Genomic DNA, 16,032 nt, shown 5'->3' on the forward strand with positions numbered 1-16,032 from the left:
TCCTAGCCCAGCTTCCCTGTGCCATCTCAGAACCAAAGCTGGAGCCATCTGAGCAGCCGCACCAGTCTGAATCTCCCCCTGGGGCCAGGAGGCTGAAGGGAATGGAATTAGCTTTATAGCTCTTGCTTTGTGGTTCAAGCTACGTAATGGAAAAAAAAAGAAAAAAAGAAAAAGAAGAAAAATTATAATAACAATAAAACATTATAAAAGTTGTCAAAACTCACTGGCAATTCCATTTAGATCTATTTAGTTCCAATATTTTGCTGTCAGAGCTCCAAGAGGAAGGGGGAAATCTCTTTTGGTTTTATATTTTTAATAGGAACGGTTTTTCTTTTTAATTAAAGAAAATAACCTCCAAAAAATGTTGGCTGAGAGAATTTACAAGAGAATGTATCAATGGACTCCGTGGAATTCTCCGTTCTAGTACAGCCAAATTGCAAAACTGCTCTCTGGAAAGGCCAAGTCCTGCTTTTGATTACTAACACAGAAGTGGGAAAAGCAATATTATCCCAATAACCACTTGTCCCTCACAGCTTGTTTCCCTCTAAGGAGCCTGAAACATCATCCCCATCACCGATCATGAACATCTCTGTTAATGCCTGAAATACAACATCCCCAAACCCCTCTGACAGGTGTCAAAATATGGGCATGGAATGGGGAAGTGACTTCTCAATCATTATAGAATTACACAGGCAAAGGAGAGAAAATGTTAGAATTAAACAACAGTGGGGCAATTTTCACAGAGCTCATCCATGGATCAAAGGAACGGTCAATCAAAGAGACATGGTTAGTATCATCATGGCAGAAATCTCTAAAGCCCTCCAGATGAGAAGATAAAACTATCTTCTTCTACAGCTTAAGAACATCCATGAAGAAGCAAGGACACAAGAGAATTAAAGTGAAAGTTGAAAAGCCCTTGTGTCTCTGGAAATACAGGCAGCAAAAGGAGCCTACTCTTTTTTTAATCATCATCATCATCATTCTCATCTACATTGTTCTTCAAGTGCCTCCTAATGTTCCAGCCACTGTACTGCTTGACTTATATGCTTATCCTGATTTGATCCTGGCAAGAACCTAATTTCACAGGTACAGTTAGATTTACATTAGAGATAAGAAAATGCAGACGGGCCAGGCACGGTGGCTCATGCCTATAATTCCAGCACTTTGGGAGGCTGAGGCAAGCAGATCACTTGAGGTCAGGCATTCAAGACCAGTCTGGTCAACATGACGAAACCCTGTCTCTACCAAAATTATAAGAATTAGCTGGGCGTGTACTTGGGAGGCTGAGGTAAGACAATCACTTGAACCTGGGAGATGGAGGTTGCAATGAGCCAAGATCGCACCATTGCACTCCAGCCTGGATGACAAGAGTGAAACTCTGTCTCAGAAAAGAAAAGAAAAAAAAGAAAAGAAAAGAGAGAAAAGAAAAAAGAAAAGAAAGAAAAGAAAAGGCAGGTACAGAGAGGTCAAGTGACTTGTCCCAGACCACATAGCTAAGAGGCAAAGCAGAGTCTCACCCAGGGTCAGTCCTATTCCAAAACTTATGCCACCTAATACTTTTTAAAAAGCACACACACAGAAATGTATTTTCTCATAGTTCTGGAGATGTGGGTGCTAGCATGGTCAATTTCTGGTGATGCCTGTCTTCCTCACTTGTGATGGCCGCCTTCCCTCAGTGTCCTCACATGCCAGGCAGTGAGGGTTAGAGTGGGGGATGATCTATCTATCTATCTATCTATCTATCTATCTATCTATCTATCTATCTTCTTCTTTTTTATATGGCCACCATCCTGTGAGATTAAAGCCCCACACTTATGACCTCATTTAACCTTTTTTTTTTCCTATGAGTTATCATGTTTATTATTTTCACATAACATTTTTAAAATTTTTTGTTTTGGGGGAATAGGTAGTGTTTGGTTACATGGATTAGTTCTTTAGTGGTGACTTCTGAGATTTTGATGGACCCATCACCCGAGCAGTGTACAGTGTACCCAATACGTAGCCTTTTATCCCTCATCCCCTTCCCGCCCTTCCCTCCAAGTCCCTATATCAAGGGGAATGGTGGGACGGGGTGAGTGATAAAAGTCCCCATAAGCCCATTATATCAGCCACCTAACTAATACTTAATAATAAGCAATTGTTACCTCCATGCCAACTACTTGGCAAATGCCACTTTATAAAGCATGCCAGTAATGAGAGAATTGGATTTTGGCTCCACCCGGGCAATATCAAGATCTACTGATTGATCTTACTGTTTGCAGAAACTTTAGTTTGCAACAGTCAAATCTCACTGCTCTCCGCTGTATCAAGCAGCTACACCTGCATCCCATGGACAAGCTCCGACAAGAGTCTGGGACCCCCGACCCCAACACGAGCTGGGAGTCCTGATTACCTCAGCTGGCCTTGGGTATCAGCGCCCACAGACCAGCTTCTCCCCGGCTCTGCCCTTCTCTCACGTTCTGTTCCACGTGAGCGAGTGCAATGAATGACGCCATTGTCGCCGGGTCTGGGTTGTAAAACGTTACAAGGGAATATTGAAATCCACAGCCAAACTGCATCCTCAGCCTCCCTCCAGCTAATGAACACCCGGGAGAACGTTTTCCACCACAGCCGACTGAATTGGCCTTTTCACGGGAGCAGGTGGCAGGGGCGCTGGTATGTTCGGATTTTTGTGTTTGTTTGTTTTCCCCTGGTGATCCTTACCCAATTTCTGGCAGCCTTTTTCAAACAACTAAAGCAGGGCAAGGCGAGGGACTGTAAAATCCCTCTTCTCTTGGAGCAAATTCCTCTTCTCGATAGCATTTTAATCTGTGATTAAAATTAAAAAGGGGCCCACATCACCCCTTGAAAGCTTTCTTGATTTATTAACATTCTAATACACTTGAGGAAGTTGTTCTGATCTAACATGCATGGACACAGCGGGGACTGCAGAGGGCACACCCAAGGCTGGATCTAGCCTAGTGCAAATAGTAAATAATCACTGGCTTCTTCAAGTCTGCAAAGTGCTTACTCAGTTTACACTACACCAGCAAGCTGGAGAAGGGCGCTGGGTACCATGTTGCTGATGGGAATAAGGGGACGCAATGTTCTCACTTATAAGCGGATCTAAAGAAAGTGTACAACCTGGGCGTGGACATAGAGTGTGGAATAACAGACATTGGAGGCTCGGACGGGTGGGAGGTGGGTGAGGGATGAGAAATTACTTAATGGATACAATGTACACTATTAAAGTGATAGTTAAAGTAAAAGCCCGACTTCACTACTATGCAATAGATCCATGTATAAAAGCTACCCTTGTACTCTCTAAATTTATACAAATTTCAAAAAAGAATGGGGGTGAGGGCACAAAGAGGTTATAAAACTTTCCCATTGTTGATTTTTTCTTTTCTTTGTTTTTAAGACAAACTCTCCCTCTTTTGTCCAGGCTGGAGTGAGGTGGCATGAACATAGCTCACAGTGACTTCAAGCTCCTGGGCTCAAGGGGTCCTCCTGCTTCAGCCTCCCAAGTAGCTAGAACTGTAGGCATGTGCCACCACACCCAGCCAATAGTTGTATTTTTTTTTTTAGAGATGGAATCTTGCTATATTGCCCAGGTTGGTTTTGATCTGGCCTCAAGTGATCCTCCCCTCTGCCTCCCAAAGCACTGGGATAATAGGCATGAGCCACCTTGTAAGGCCTAAATTTCCCATTGTTGACTCATCCAGGGCTATATGATTTGAGGGGTGCCAAGAAACTCAAAGGCACTTCTCTCTCTGGCCTTAAGCACCCACCACTTGTAAAAATTTTGGTTTGGGGCCTTGGGTCCCCCTTGTTAAATCTGTAGATAATATAGTGTCAGAGTGGTAGCATCAAGCTCAGGCTCCGAAGTCAGGCCAGGTGAATGTGCCTTCCTTCGGTATCCAGCAACTTGACCACTACGTTGCTGGCTAGTTCTTCTTTTAGAAAAAAAAAAAAAAAAAAAAAAAAAAAAAAAAAAAAAAAACTATTTGAATTCTTCATTTTGGAGCAGAGGTTCTTACCCAGCAAGTGCTTCAAGTGGGTATGAACACTCAAAAATATCAAATATTTAGAGCTGGTCACTTTTTCTAGGAAGAGGTTCACATTTGCATTGGCTACTCAAAAAGGGTCTATGATTCAAAAAACGGTTTTGACTCAAACTATAGAGATGGTTTGGAAATCATGGGGAAAATTCCTGGACAATCCATGACATCACCTTTTGTCTCAGTTTCCCTGTTTGCGTAACGGAGAACAAAAGGCCTATCTCACAGGGTAGGTGTGGATTCTGTGGGTAAAAGCTAGATGTAAAACTACAGACAAAAAAGGACAATTCAAGCTAAACTTTGTAAAACTACAGACATAAAAGGACAATTCAAGCTAAAGTTTGTTTGTTTTTGAGACGGAGTCTCACTCTGTCGCCCAGGCTGGAGTACAGTGGTGCAATCTCAGCTCACTGCAACCTCTGCCTCCCAGGTTCAAGCGATTCTCCTGCCTCAGCCTCCCAGGTCGCTGGGACTACAAGTGCTCACCACCACGGCCCGGCTAATTTTTGTATTTTTAGTAGAGACAGGGTTTCACCATATTGGCCAGGCTGGTCTTAAACTCCCGACCTTGTGATCCGCCAGCCTCGGCCTCCCAAAGTGCTAGGATTGTAGGCGTAAGCCACCGCACTCAGCCTCAAGCTAAACTTTTAATGAATTTACAGTAATAATTCATCAAATAGTCTAGTACTGAATTGAACAGTTCAATATTTTAGTCCAGTCTTGTAAAACTAACCATTTAAACCAGCTTAACTATGACTTAGGTTTAGTCTTTTCTTCTACATGATTTTGGAACAGGGGTAGGGTGGTGAGAAGGAGTCCTCCAAGGCCTCAGTCCTTCTGGAAGCTGGAATGCTACAGCTTTCTCAAACTGCTTTCTGTACCAAAGGGACTGTCTTGGGGCATCCTTTGTTCTGGGGAAAATCATGTGGAGGCCGTTGATCATTCAGAAGTAAGCCAAGGACTTCCTGGTGACCTTCGCTTCTGATGATGACCTTGGCAAAGTTACCCAAAGCAACTATTGCCGAAGGAATGCTAAATGTTTTGTGTGCTAATATACAAGTCTGCCTCCTTCCCTGCTCAAAACAACTACAAGGTAGCAGGTCTCTTGGAAAATAAAATTTTAATGTGAGGATGTTCATTAGTGGAGTTGGGTGGTTGGCGGACACGGCTTAGGGTGGGGATGGACAAAGACGAGGAACTTCCTCTAGGGGAGTTGGTTTCGAGCTTGGCTGCATACCATAATCACCTGGGAAATTAAAAATATATATATTGACACCCAAACTCACCCCCAGGGAATTTGATGTTATTATTCTGGGGAACAGTATGGACACTGGGAGTTTTTAAAAGCTTCCCAGGAGAAAGAAGTCTTCCACAAAAGAGTACACACTGGATAATCCTATTTATATGAAATTCTATAACAGACAAAACTAACCTATAGTGAAAAAAAGTCAGGACATTGATTGCCTCTGGTGAAGAGAAGGAGGCAGGGAGTGACTAAGGAGACAAGAAATGAGAGAATTTTCTGGGGTGATGGGAATGTTCTATATTTTGATAGGGGCTTGGGTTTCACAGGTATGTGCATGTGCCCAACAGTGAGAGGTGTACTTAACATTTGTGCATTTCACCCTCTATAAATTCAACCTAAAATAAAGGAGTGTGAACAAAAATTGAGTCCAAGTTAATGATGTGCACACTGTAGAGTTTGGGGTAAAATGTACTCATGTCTGCAATTTAATTTGAAATGCATCAATAAAAAGAAGGAGGGAGGGAGAGAGGGATGGAAGGGTGGATAGATGAAAGGATGGATAGATGAGCGGATGGAGAGATATGTGGTAGAGCAAATATATACCAAAATTTTAATTGAAGACTCTAAGCGGTGAGTACATGGGCACTCATCGTACAATTCTTCCATGTTTCTCACACGCCTTCGATTTTTCTTAATAGAACACTGGGGGGAGGACTACAGGTAATTCTAATGTTCAGTGTGAGGTGAGTACTAAGTAGAGAAAAGGGTTGCCTTTTATGTAAAACATTTGTTTGCAGAAATACAATCACATGTTCATCTGCATTCTCTAGTGCTCACTCACTCTCTAGAAACAAGGGATTACCCAAGTGTGACCAGGGGACACCTCCATCAGAGCCACTGGAGAAAACTGTTGAAGAGCAGTTTCTGACTCATCCCTGGAGCCACTGACTCAAACCTCTGAAAGCAAGACCTAGAAATATTTTTAACAAGCCCCCCAGGTAATTGTGATGTCTATCAAAAGTTTGAGAAACACTGCTCAATTATGGATGAATGAAATACACAACTCAATAGTGGTGAAAAAAATCCCATTAAAAAATGGGCAAAAGACCTGAATAGATATTTCTCAAAAGAAGACATACAAATAGACAAGACGTATATTAAAAATGTACAACTTCATTACTCATTGAGGAAATACAAATCAAAGCCACATGAGGTATATCACCTTACACCTGTTAGGATGGCTATTATCAAAAAGACAAAAGATAACAAATGTTGGCAAGCATGTGGAGAAAAAGGAATCCTTGCACACTGCTGGTGGGAATGCAAGTTGGTGTAGCCACCATGGAACACAGTATGGAGGTTCCCAAAAAAATTAAAAATAGAACTATCATCCAGGCGCAGTGGCCCATGTCTGTCATCCCAGCACTTTGGGAGGCCAAGGCAGGAGGATCACTTGAGCTCAGGAGTTCAAGACTAGTCTGAGCAACATAGCAAGATCTTGTCTCTACTGAAATTGAAAAACATTAGCAAGGCATGGTGGCACGTGCCTGTAGTCCCAGCTACTTGGAGGGCTGAGGTGGGAGGATTGCTTGAGCCCAGGAAGTGGAAGCTGTAATGAGCCCTGATCATGACACTGCACTCCAGCCTGGGCAACAGAGTAAGACCTTGTCTCAAAACAAAACAATATATAAATAACCAAAAAATAGAACTATCACATGACCCAGGGATATATGTATATCCCTTTTCTAGATATACACCCAAAGGAAATGAAATCAGTATCTTAAAGAGATATCTAAACTCCCATGATCACTGCAGCATTATTCAAAAGAGCCAAGATATGGGATCAGCCTGAGTATCCATGAGTGGATGAATGGGTACAGAAAATGTGGTGTGTATATATATATACATACACACACACACTAGAATACTATTCAGCCTTAAAAATAAAGAAGGAAATCCTCTCGTTTGAGACAACATGAATGAACCTGGAGGACATTGTTAAGTGAAACAAGCCAGACACAGAAAGATCAACATGACCTGACTCACTTATAGGTGTAAGCTAAAATAGTCAAGCTGTAGCAGTGGAGAGGAGAATGGTGGTTGCCAGGAGCTGAGGAGAGGGGAAATGGGGGATGTTGGTCAAAGGGTACAAAGTTTCGGTTATGCAAGAGGCATAATTCCTGGAGACCTAATGTACAGCAATGTGAATACAGTTAACAGCACAGTATTGTGTACTTAAAATTAACTAAGAGGGTACATCTTAAATATTTATATATATATGTACACATATATATACACACACACACACAGAAAATAAAATGGTAACTATATGAGGTGCTGAATATGTTAATTAGCTTGATCATGGTAATTATCTCACATTTACATTTATTAAACTATTAAGTTGTATAACCTAAGTATATACACTTTTTGTCAATTATACCTCATTAAAGATGAGGAAAAACACAGAGGGGTGAGTGAGTTTCTCCCAACCCTGTTCCTGAATAGCAGATATGCTGGGGATGGGTTGGGGGTGGGGGCACCTGAGTGGGAAAGTGGGAACGTGGCGGGGGTGGGTTCTGAGCATCCATACCTTGACAAATAGCCATGATCCAAGATGAGATCCTTTCAGAAAAACATCTCAATTTTACAGCTTCCCTTAGGCTGTCTCAGCTCCCCAGACACAACCCCTTTCTTGTTTTACATAAATGCACTGCTTCCCTGGAGGAAGCCATGTGGCTAGGTAAATTACAACCCTAACAGGGGAGTTAATGCCATCTCCAGAAGGTTGTCTAACGTTGTCTCGAAAACCACTTCTCATTAATTGGGCATTCAGATTACCTTTAACCACAAGTGTGAGAACACAAGGGTGTTAAGCCTTCAGTTTGAAAAATGATCATTTGAGGTTAAGAGCTGAAAATTAATTTAAAATTAGGAAGGAAGGAATAGAAGAGGGAAGGTTCAAACAGAAGAATTTTAACCTTTTAGGAGACCCAGGCCTCATACATCCCTTGAAATTGTTTGAATTTTTTTAATTGAAACAGCATCTTGTTCTGTTGCTCAGGCTGGAATGCAGTGGCATAATCATAGCTCACTGCAGCCTCAAACTCCTGGGTTCAAGCAATCCTCCTGTCTCAGCCTCCAGAGTAACTGGAACAGACACATGCTATCACGTGCAGTTAATCTTTTTTTTTTTATCTTTTTCTTTTTCTTTTTTATTAGAGACAGGATCTTCCTATGCTGCTCTGGCTGGTCTCAAAGTCCTGATCTTGAGCAATCCTCCTCCCGTCTCAGCCTCCCAAAGTGCTGAGATCACACACATGAGCCACCACACCTAGCCTGAATTTTTTTTCTCTATTCATATATTGTGAGTCTTTCAGAGGGTCTCTTGCTTTAATTAGATTTTCAAAAGGAGTCTTGCACCCATTTTCAGAAGCCCTATCCTAGAGAAACAAGGTAGAGAGGGTGAAAATAAGCACCCACAGAGGTGGGTGAGGTTGGTCAATTCCCAATGTGGCTGTGTAGAGTCCTTTCAATAACCAAACTGGAGCCGAGTAATGGGTGGGCTTCAGTCTGGCTGAGACATCCTGGACTCCAAACTTTCCCATCCACTTTCTGATCGGGTGGCTCAGATCCCAGCCACCCAAAACAGAGCCTCAAGGTACCCCTTAGGTTCAGGGACCACACTCCCTGATGCTGTCTGCAGCACACTAAAAGAGCAAGGAAGTAAAGGGAGCTTCATTTCTTCCATGAAGAACTCTGAGGCCAATCAAGTCTCCCAATCCATCATCTGCTAACCCCCTGATAATGCTCCATAAATATTTCTTGTGGTGAAAAGACCAGTCATTGCTCATGGTCATTCTGTGTGAGGTGAGGTAAGAAATACTGAGATGAAGGACTTTGCTATTGCTTGTTCATATTCTGGGGTTTATGGTTACAAGAAGAGGAGCAGAAGCCCAGTTTAGTGGAAAGGGGGTTCTCTCCATCCTGAAGAAAGCAAGCTTGCAGCCAGGCAGGCCCCTTCATCCAAACTAACTGTGTGACCTTGGGCAAGTCAACCTGGCATCTGGCTTCAACAGAACATGGACCGTGTCTTAACACCTACCAGCAATCGAGCGTCCCTCTGGGCCAGACACTGTGCTGTGTGCTTCCGTGCCTGCTGAGGCAGTTTTAAAACGTGTCGACGCATTCCTTGACACTCCTTCTAGGTAGAGGCAAGAACTTGTCCTCCCTTCTTGAATCTGTTTTCTGTTTTGTTTTGTTTTGTTTTGTTTGTTTTGTTTTGTATTTTTCGAGACGGAGTTACACTCTTGTTGCCCGGGCTGGAGTGCAATGGCACAATCTGGGCTCACTGCAACCTTACCTCCAGGGTTCAAGCAATCCTCCCACCTCAGACTCCCAAGTAGCTGGGATTACAGGCATGTGCCACCACACCCAGCTAATTTTTTGTATTTTTAGTAGAGATGGGGTTTCACCATGTTGTCCAGGCTGGTCTCAAACTCCCTGAATCTGAACCCACCTGAGTGAGTCACATTCAACCAAAAGAATGCAGCAGAAGTGACACTACCTGACCTCCAAGGTGCAGTCAGCAAGGACCAAGTGGCTTCTACTTCCATGAGAAAGTCTGAATACCCTGAGTCTGCCATGCTAGAGAGGCCACATTCTGATTTTTCAGTGGACAACAGCTGAGGTCCCATCCAAAAGCAGCATCAACTGTGGGTCACAGGAGTGTGCCAAGCTGGACATCCTGCCTGACCTGCCTTCCGATACTGGTAGCCCAGCCACCATCTGATGGCCAGCAAGAACTGCACAGCTGAGTCCTTCCAAATAGCATGACCCACCAATCGCAGACAAAATAAAAGTGCCTCCCTGGTGCTTCCTGCTTCCCCTTGCACACAATGGCGACCTGTCTTTTCACCACAAGCAACATTTATGGGACGTTACTGGGGGCTAGCAGATTGCAACTGTAGGGAACTTGGGGACTTTGATGGTCTAGGAGCTGTTTGTGGAAGCATATACTTCCTTCCTCTGTTAGAAGACTCCCAATGTGTTGTTGGGGAAACTTGTCTCAGGTGAGCCACTTTGGCTGGCCTGGATTTAGCATCACACACAGAGAACAGATGGGATAGTTTGGAAGCCAGGGTGTCCCAGCCAGCCCAGCTTAAGCTTGGGAGTCATTTGTTATGCAGCAATAATAATCAGTACACACATATTACCTCATTTCATCCTTGCAACAGGCCTGGAGGTAGGCTCTGTAATGATTTCCTTTTCACAGATGAGGAAACAGACACTTGGTGGAGTAGAAAAGCCCCAGAGCTGCTCAGTGCAGCAGCCTGGACCCCAGCTCCTGAGCCTGTTTCCATCCGTGGACCCTGGTCCCCTGTGTGTTCATTCATCCTTGTATGCCTAGTGCTTGGCATACAGGAAACACTTAACAAATGTTTTAGTTGCATAAACAAACCAATGGATCAAAAGCTGAATAAGTAAATGAGTCTCTGGGCCTCAGTTTCCCGTTCTGCGAAAGAGAGCGGGTGGGTCAGATGCTGTTTCCTGGAATCCCTTCTATCTCTACAATTCCACGCTTCTAGGAGCAGCTCTCCTCATACCTGTCATAGAGCCACTCCAGCTGGCTTTCAGAGATCTTCAGAATCTGACCCCTACTCCAGCCCCCTAGACTTCTAGACCCTTGCCCACTTCTTCCTTGCTTCAACCCAGAAAACCCTTCTTCCCAACAGATTCAAGTCCCATTCTCTCTATGAGGCCTACTTTTACCCTCTCCATAAAGCCTGCTCTGCCTCAGTCCCAGCTCCAGCCCCTTTGGCTCCCAGGAAGTTCAGAACTTGTTTGAATACATCTTGAAGACTGAAGCAAAGTCCAAAGAAAGAGTTGTTCTATAAAAAACCAGGGCCTAGATGGTTTCAAACAGCAATGGCACTCTCAAGCCTTTCTTTGTAGGTGGCTGAGCTTTTATGTGTGTTTCTCAAATTTCTGTGGTTTGCATATTATCTTGACAATGTTCCCCAAATCTTCATATGAGCCATTCTGCTATTCAGTTAATATTTCCTCTTTAATCAGCCTTAACTCCCCTCCCTTCCTTGCTTCCTTCTTTTCTTCCTTTCTTATAACTCAGTCTCATTCTGAGCAATAATATCTATGAAATCACAGGACTGATGTGTCCATGGGTCTGTGCACCAACTAAATAAGACCTGTAATTCCCATGATTTAGAAGGCCAGGACATGAGGATTGCTTGAGACCAGGAGTTTGAAACCAACCTGGGCAACATAGTGAGATTCCATCGCTACAAAAAATTAGCTGGGCATGGTGGTATGCACCTGTAGTCCAGCTACTTCAGACGCTAAGGCAGGAGGATTGCTGGAGCTCAGGAGTTCAAGGCGGCAGTGAGCTATGATTGTGCCACTGCATGCCAGCCTGGGTGGCAGGGAAAGACCCTGTCCTAAATAAATAAATAAATGGTTTGTATAAAAAAAAATCTCCTTTGTCACCAATCTAAGGGTACTTCAATTTGGGGAAATATTAGTTTTTAGGATTAGATTTTTTTTTTAAGTCACAGATTGATTAACCTTTCTAAATAACCTTGGCACACCCTTTAATTGGTCTGCTTGAGACAGGATGTTTCAATGACTTTATGCTTTGTGCTTTCCCATAGCTCCCAAATTTTTGTAATAAGCAGTGACTGCTCCTGTAACTAGAAACCATTAAAAAATCTTGGAAAATAATGAAGATATCATCTGCGTTTTCCAAACACAGGGAGTTAGGCCAAGAGCTAGAGGGCGGAACAGCCAGACATTTGCCAAGCAAATCCAAAAGTTATTTCTGTGGAATAAGTGCAAGGTAACGCTTAACTCTCTGTAAACCCACCTCACTCCCTTCTACCAATTGTTGGAATTAGAGGATATTTCATCCCTCCTGCTTTTCTCCCATAGCCAGCTGTCACCGGGTGTGTAGGGGACAGGAAACAGGATTACAAGATTAGCAGTGAGCCTGCCGTTCCTGCCTGGCTGTTATCAAGGCTGACTCTAGAGAGCCATATTCCCCACTTGTCACTACTGACTGCAACCTGGGGGTTGGGAGAATGACCCAAAATAAATTCTGAATAAGGGCAAAATTGGGAGTACTGGGGAGATTTCCCCCAAATTAGTTAAATTTTACTGAACATATAGACTAGGAATCAAGCACTCTGTAGGCATTTGCTCATATAATTTTTACAGGAACCCTAGAAAGTAGAGGCTATAAAGTAGAACCCTAGAAAGTAGAGGCTATCTATGCCCCTCCTGCAGATGAGAAAGCTGAGGTTCCGTGAGGTTAAATCACTTACCCCAGGGCACATACTGATAAATGTAGAGCAAGAATTGACCCCAGGTTTGTCTGACTCCAAAGCCTTCTGTGGGAACCACTCTTCTTCACTCTTTCTCCTTCCCCAAGGACATGTCCGGAGACCCTGGCCAATGACCTCGTCTACTCCCCCAATTTCATCAGTGGTTAGTTCAGCCCTCTGGTTTCCAGGGCGACTGCTAACATGGCCACAAAGACACACATGGCTCTTAGGCTGAGAGGTTTGACTCAACATGTCAATTACCGACTTTCTACCGATGACTAGCCACACTTTTCCTCCATTCCATCTGCAAAGTTCCTACTCATTAAGGACACCTAGTCCAGGCCTCAAGCAATCTGCAATACCTTGACAGACGTTTAGGACAGCCAATTCAGGCCAAAGAGGAGTCATCTGCCTAAATATATAAACAGCTGTGTGACCAGCCTGGGCAACCTGGGGAGATCCTGCCTCTACAAAAATACAAAAATTAGCTGGATGCAGTGGCGTGTGCCTGGACACCCAGCTCCTTGGGAGGCTGAAGCCAGAAGATCACCTGAGCCTGGAAGGTTGAGGCTACAGTGAGCCATGATCGCAGTGCTGCCCTCCAGCCTGGGCAACAGAGTAAGGCCCTGTCTCAATCAATCAATCAATCAATAAGTAAGTAAACAAACAAATGAACATGCGTTTAGAACTTTAGGAGAGTTGGCCAGGGGCTGTGGGTAATGTCTGTAATCCCAGCACTTTGGGAGCCTAAGGTAGGAAGATCACTTGAGTCCAGGGGTTCTAGGCCAGCCTGGGCAGCATGGTGAAACCCTGTCTCTACAAAAAATACAAATTTAGGCTAGACGTGGTGGCTCACGCCTGTAATCCCAGCACTTTGGGAGGCCGAGGTGGGTGGTTTGCCTGAGGTCAGGAGTTTGAGACCAGCCTGGCCAACATGGTGAACTCCGTCTCTACTAAAACACAAAAATTAGCCAGGCGTGGTGGTGAACGCCTGTAATCCCAGCTACTCAGGAGGCTGAGGGAGGAGAATCTCTTGAACCCGGGAGGCCAAGGTTGCAGTGAGCGGAGATCACACCACTGCACTACAGCCTGGGTGACAGAGGGAGACTCCGCCTCAAAAAAGTAATAATAATAAAATAAAAACATGCGAATTTAGTCGGGCCTGGCAGCGCATGCCTGCAGTCCCAGGTACTTGGGAGGTGGGAGGATCATCTGAGCCTGTGGATGTCGGGGCTGCAGTGAGTGAGATCGCGCCACTGCACTCCAGCCTGAGCGACAGAGTGAGACCCTGTCTCCAAAAAAAAAAAAAAAAAAAAAAAAAAGAGCTTTAGGAAAGACTCCCTTGATGACTGACATCTGAGCTCTCACACACCTGCACGTGCCCACCTGTCTCTCCTTTCATAGCTGGCTGTCATCTGTCCAATCAGCTTCCAAAGTTCCAGGCCTGGGTCGGACACAGAAAAGCCTGGAGGGCAACTGGTAAAGTTTGAGGGGCTGATTCCCAGGAGGGGTCCTGGGGGAGACATGGGCTGACCACACAGTCTGTGGCCAGGGAAAGCTTCTTGAAGGAAGGAAAAGCTACAAGGAGACCCAGTGATGGTTGGGAGATGGCCTGGTGAGAAGGAGGGAAAAGAGTTTGACGCAGATGAAATGTGTGTTCGAAGGGCCAAAAATAAAGGAAAGAACACAGGTTTCAAGCCTTTCCTTTAGCATGATTGACACATATTAGGGGGACACCGGTGAAGGACAAACCTAGGGGGGTGGCCAGGCCAGATGGGAAGGGCGTGGCTAAGCAGGCAAAAGAGTCCAAACCTTATACTGAGGGCAACAGGGAGCTTGGAGAAGTTCTCCACTGCAAAGAGACCTTGACTGATTTGTGTTTTACAAAGATCTCTTTGGTGGCTGCCTAAAGAAAGTCCCTGGAGGAGACCAGGACTGAATTTAGGTCTCAATCAGTTAGAAGGCTGGTGGAGGCTAGAATTAGCACCCTGGCAGAAGGGGGCTGAATTCTGAGTTATGCTGGAAGGTATAATCAGTAGGACGTGGTAACTGGTAAAGTTTGAAGGGATGATTCAAGACACCTTAAATCTATTATTCACCCCCTGCTCTTGACCTTGTAAACAGGAGGGAAGAAGTGAGAGATGATGAAACCCTTTGATTGCAGGCTGGAACAGGCGATCTCACTTCAGCTCCCACCTGCACAGCAGGAACTTTGCCTGTAGGACTGAGAGGTGACTTTGTGTGGCAATGACTAAGCCACCTTAATGGCACATCACCATCAGAATGGGATATGAACAGAAAATTGGCATTCTGAGCCCAGGGCCATGAATAATTGAACCTCTCTCAGCTAAAACATTATACTTGTTGTCATCTTTTCCACTGACCCTATGGCCCAATCAATTTCAAAATGTAGATACTTAAAACTAAAAACAAATTTTAAATAACAAACTCAGAACTTGCCTATTTTAGACACAAAAAGTACCTTGTGAGTCCACAATCTTGAAGGAAACCAATTTATGAAAACAGGAACGTGTGTACACATATACCACACTCCTCATTTTTTTAATGTTTGGAAACAGGGTCATTGTCTTGTTTTATTTTAATATTTGGAGACAGGGTCTTGCTATGTTGTCCCAACTGCAGTGCAGTAGTGTGATCATAGCTCACTGCAGCCTCGAATTCTTGGGTTCAAGAGATCCTCCTGCCTCAGCCCTCTGAGTAGCTGGGGCTACAGGAACATGCCACCTGGGCTAGCATTATTTTTTAAAAAGCATGCAAAATTTGACCTGATAAGCCCGCTATCTAAAAACAATTTTTCCATTGCATGTATTTCTAAACTTAATATTAAAACCACAGATCTAAGCTCTTTCTCCCTTTCTATTCTTAGGTCTCTTTTATCTTTCTTTGAATGAATATATCTGTCTATCTGCCTGACTCTCCCTTTTCACATCTTCCAGAAAGGATAAGGAAAACATCCAAAAGGATCTCATTTTATTTTGAAACACTAAACTCACCAAACAGAAAAAAAGAAAACACACACACACACACACACACACACACACATAACACACACAAACCTTCTTGGTCAGAGGGATCAAGATGTATTTCTAATTCGCTTGCCATATGGTAAGTTATTTTGGAAGCACATCAAGAGGTAGAGAGAATGTTCCACAAAATTGGCAATGCTTGTACGATCCTTTCAAATCAGACCAAATTCCCACTATGTACATTTGCTACACCCCGTTCTATTCATCATATCAGCAACTATGACCACAGGATATGTAAAAATACCGAGCAATTTTTAGCACCAGCTTCCAATCCTCCAGTGCCCTGGACACCACACGGTGTCAAGTTTGTCTGTATTTCACCCTCAGGAAATCAAGTCATTAACTTCTCTTTCATTTACCAAGAG

General features: G+C 43.9%; 1 protein-coding gene across 3 annotated transcripts in view; it reads right to left on the bottom strand.

Annotated features, from left to right (window-relative positions):
• TBX5 (T-box transcription factor 5) overlaps positions 1–16,032 on the bottom strand; it is a 53,972-nt gene that overhangs the window by 14,930 nt on the left and 23,010 nt on the right. The window lies entirely within an intron of this gene.

This window comes from Nomascus leucogenys, chromosome 10 (genome assembly GCF_006542625.1).
Source record: "Nomascus leucogenys isolate Asia chromosome 10, Asia_NLE_v1, whole genome shotgun sequence".
NCBI lineage: Eukaryota > Metazoa > Chordata > Mammalia > Primates > Hylobatidae > Nomascus > Nomascus leucogenys.